This window comes from Durio zibethinus, chromosome 6 (genome assembly GCF_047325235.1).
Source record: "Durio zibethinus cultivar Kanyao isolate XHJ-2024 chromosome 6, ASM4732523v1, whole genome shotgun sequence".
Classification (NCBI taxonomy): domain Eukaryota; kingdom Viridiplantae; phylum Streptophyta; class Magnoliopsida; order Malvales; family Malvaceae; genus Durio; species Durio zibethinus.
In genome coordinates this window covers 4,336,283-4,340,899 of record NC_143167.1, presented here as the reverse complement: position 1 = coordinate 4,340,899, position 4,617 = coordinate 4,336,283, and the positions used below count along the sequence as shown (strand labels likewise).

Below are 4,617 nucleotides of genomic sequence, written 5' to 3'. Positions count from 1 at the left end.
AGAGGAGAGCACCTGAAACTGAAAGTGCAAAGTATGTAAATTTCAGAGAGGCGCACGTGTGCATATATAACAGCGTAAATTACTATGGCCCTTTAAGCTACTGGAGTCCATCCCAGCCAAACAAGAAAGCCGGGACCAGATGCACAGTTGCTCGGAGAAATTTCTTTTGTAGTAAAAGATTTGGCAAGCTAACAAGTGATTGTGTTCTGTTCAGTGTTGCCCTTCTTCCCAACAAGCCTCTTCTTGTCTCCACTCTCCACACTTTGAAGTTTGTCTAGCTAGAAACAAAATCTTAACCCAACACTGCGTATAAACGGCCATAATGGGAAGGAAGAAGAATAAACTAAAGGAAATTGGTGCAATTTTCTTTAAAAAAAAAAGGAAAAATAAATAGATTTCTTCCTTGTAAATTAATTCCATACAATTGCATATATCTGATTGGAGCTTACCAGGTCAAAAGAAGGAAAGAAACAGCAACCCAATAGCAATAATGATAAGTAGCCAAGTTTCGTTGGTGACATGATTGGAATGCAAAGTGACACATTTGCTACTTGTTGAGGAAGAAGAAGATATGTAGATAGAAGCAAAAAAAGGTTTTTCTTCTTCGAGACTACTTGTTCTTCCTAAACTCTACCCGTCAAAACAACTCAACCAAAAACATACAAAATGGAATATATAGAAGAAAAAAGAAAAGATTAAAACTTATTATCTTCTTGTTTTTTTTGTTTCAACTTGTATATGTATGTTTTTATATGTGGTAGTATTCATGTTCATGCATAACAAGAAATGAAGAAACTAGAAAGATAAAAAGTCTTATCAAACAGAAAAAGGAGAGACGTTGGTCGAAAGAGATTAAAACTAGAATTCTAACTAAATTTGGTTCATGGGATATCGATCCAATTTTCAGAGAGAACCGCCCGATGTATATAACTCATAATCACATTTAAAACAGCTATTAGAAGCAAAAAAGAATAAAATCAGTTAAAAAAAACTATACGCTAGTAGTGGTAGCAGTAACAGCAGCAGCGGTGGCAGTACTAACATTAGCCGCGGTTCCACCACCACTCTCATCTCCGCCACCAACGACGCCGCTATCCCCAACTCCATCAACAGCTTGAGTGGCAGCCACCGAGACATTGATCCCCACAGCCGTAGTTGTGACAGTAGACCTTTTTCGCTTCTTCTTCTCATAAGGAATCCCTCTAGCTTTAGCCTGAGCTTCTCTGACTTCCCTCAAATAAATCCTCACAGCCTTTGCGCCAAAAGGGTTTGATTCTGGACGTCCACCGTTTTCTTCATAAGCAGCTCTCAGCCGTCCGATCAGCGCGTCGAGGCTACCCCACGCTTGCTTGAGTGGGCAAGAGCAAGGAGCAGGTGGATTTGGATGTCCGAAATAAGGACAAACCGTTATGTGAACCTTAGTTTTGCCAAACTGGTCGAGGTATTTCAAGAACTCAATTACGTGTGCGCCACTGCATCGACCTAGTGTTAATGGGGGCTTATGGTTCTTCAAGTACTGCAAGAAAGTGTTCCAGTCTCGACGCTTTTGTGACTCGTACCGACTCGGTGGAGCTGGGGAAGAAGACGATTCACCAGCTCCTCCTTGTTGTGAAACCGTGGCCGGCGGTGCTGAAGCTGATGCTGTAGCTGATGACGGACCCTCGTTGATGCTATTTGGGTTGGGTGCAGCACCCCTTCCAGGAACAGAATCCATTGACTTCAAAACAAAAGGAAAAAAGTTTTGGGTTTTTGGTGATGATCGGCTGTGATTAATTTTCCCACCAATTTTTTTCAACTTGGGGTTTTGTTTTTATCTGAATTGCAATTGTTGGAGAGAAGGCCGAAGGATGGGCTTTTCCTTTCCTGTCGTCTCTCTAGAACAGAAGCTTATCTATATACTGAGCTATCACTCACAATTTACAGACTCTATGCTTCTCTGTTTGATTAGGTAAATAGTAGTAATACTACTACCATCCAGGGTGTTTAGGGTTCATTGTAAGAACTGCTGGCTCCCCCGCGGCCCTGTGGGATCTTTCACGGGAAAGATTTGCTTCTTTTTTCTTTATTCGTGAAATTGGAGATATGATTTCAAACCATAAGAAAAAAATTCAAGTGAGAAAAAAAAAAAAAAAGACTAACGCTGGATGACGAGACGTCCAAATACACTTCTTATTATTTTATTTATTTATATATTTTATAAATCAATCTTTTAATTTATTTAATTTAAGTACTAATAATTCATCACTTTCATTTGTTAATTTTTAGAAGAAAAAAAAAATTAAATGGGTTGAATTGTATTGTACAGTAGTTTAAGAATTGGATTGAGAGAAATGTAGTTTATATATTTCATATAGATGACATGGTGGCCCCAATGGACGTGACATTGTTCACCATTCGCCAACGGCGGTCCCTCCACTCTCCCCATCTTTCTTTTCATCACCATCCCTCAATCGCTAATCACTCGCGTAGAATTAACCTCCTCTTCCACCGTCCTACCTTGTCCCCACCCCCTTTAGACGGCTCAAGTCTACTTTGTTGCGTGTCAAGCAAATTGGGTCTGAGAGTGGGATTGGTTAGCGTGCAGTTAATGGGGGTCTCTCTTAGGTCAAACTTTTCTTGGCCACTTAAGAGCTCGTAAGTGGCCGCTGGGAGCTTGCATTTTCCGGTTTAAGGTGCTTGATTGTGTCTTCCAAATGATAGTGCATCTGTTTTCTGTGCAACTTCATTTCTGACTTGCCACGTGCACACTGCTCCAACGTGCAAATACTAGTAGTAGTATTAAGTGATAATTAACTATTTTGTATCAATAAACTGAAATATATAAGTTTTAATTCGGTTGCTTATATAAAACTTAACATATCTTGTTCATGTTTACATGAAAACCAGTCATTTGGCAAACTCTCTTGTTAAAACGGGAGTTCATCGACCGTATTTATTATGTTTGAATTGGTTAATTGAAGCCAATCATTTTAAGTTATCTATATTCTATATTCTAAGATTTTATGATTAATTTTAAGTTAAATGCCTATATAAAAATTAACATATATTTTTCATATTTAAAACAAAGCCAACCATTTTACAATCTCCCTAAGTTTGGGTTTTATTAATAATATCTTTAATTTTCCAAAAAAAAAAAAAGAAAATCAAAGATTACATTTTGAAAAATATATGTAAATAAATCATTAAATACACTAATAATTGAATTTTTAAATTTCACAAGCGATATTAATAAAGTGATATATACTCTTTAGAGTATATTAAAAAAATAATTAATATTTAATATGCTATCATTTAAAATTTTTAATTATTCAAACAAATTTAATAAGATAACACGTCTCATTTTTTAGAATAAACTTTGAGGGTATGTAAATTGTATTAAATTTTTTTGTCTAATTAAAAATTGAAACTAATAATATATCAAATTATAATTAAAAAATAAAGTATATATTAATTTTTAATCATATTAATAAAATTAAAAAATTATTAATAAATCAAATAATTTTACTATATATGAATCAAAGTGACATGACCATTGCACAGTACTATAATAGTATATTATGAAGATAAGAATCAATTTTGCTTCTTAGAAAGAAAAAAAAAAGAGAATGATGAAATATTTAAGTGGATTGGAGCAAAGCATTGAAAGGAATAGCTATATAAATCATGATGCAAGTAGCTATTGCTTCTATGCTCTATGTATCCACTAACCTAGACAAGAATAGGACTGCATATAATACCTATATATTCAAGCTCAGCCAATGTTTGCCGTGTATCCATTTTCTTTCGTCAAATACTCAATCAATAATTTTCAGATGTGATTCTACCATCCATTTTCTATCTTCAAAGCTTCAACCAATGATTTTCAGACACTCACTCCTCTCTCGAATGACTTCATCTCTCTTTCCTTCTATCTTCACATTCACAATAAAATTAAAAACTACTTATTTCAATTGCTTTATTTGCCTATAAATTCCATCCATTAAAAATGTTCAACTTAATCAATCAAAACTCAAAATAGTCTTCTAGACATTATTCAAACAAATAAATTTTCTTTTTTTAATTTACATATATTTAAAATTATAAAAAATTAACTATTAATTATTAAAATTAAAAATTTAATATTCTATATTCAAGCAAACATTTTATGAATATACACAGAGCAGTTAGAGGTATCGAGATAAACTCCTAGCTCATGACGATGGTAGATTGTAGAGGAAACACTCCGAAAGACCGCTGTGTTTAACCAGAAAACCAAAGAGGTACCAGGGATACCATATCAGGGAAGTCTTGCTTTGGTAAAATATTTCAATGAATGTCCTCTCTTTGATGGACAGATTTGAAATGTTGAAATGATGCAGTGAAAAAAAAAAAAAAACAACAACACCAATAAAAGAAAAATTGCTGAAGCTTTTTATATACTAAAATTATGATAAAAATAAAATATTTTATTTATAAAAATTAAATTGGATTTTCTCTTTTTTTTTCTAGGATTTTTTTTTATGTACTTTAACTTTAAAATGAATAAACCTTTGGTCGAGAATACTCATTAAAATCTCATAAAGATTTATTTGAAATTAATTAAATATTATTTATATATAAAAAAATTGTAAAAAAAAT

The 4,617-nt window shown here is 33.5% G+C and overlaps 1 pseudogene across 1 annotated transcript; it reads right to left on the bottom strand.

Annotated features, from left to right (window-relative positions):
- Positions 1–856: 856 nt before the first annotated feature.
- LOC111285539 (protein LIGHT-DEPENDENT SHORT HYPOCOTYLS 5 pseudogene) lies at positions 857–2,065 on the bottom strand (annotated as a pseudogene). The gene has a single exon (XR_016342712.1). The product of XR_016342712.1 is annotated as a protein LIGHT-DEPENDENT SHORT HYPOCOTYLS 5 pseudogene (transcript).
- Between the last annotated feature and the right edge of the window lie 2,552 nt (positions 2,066–4,617).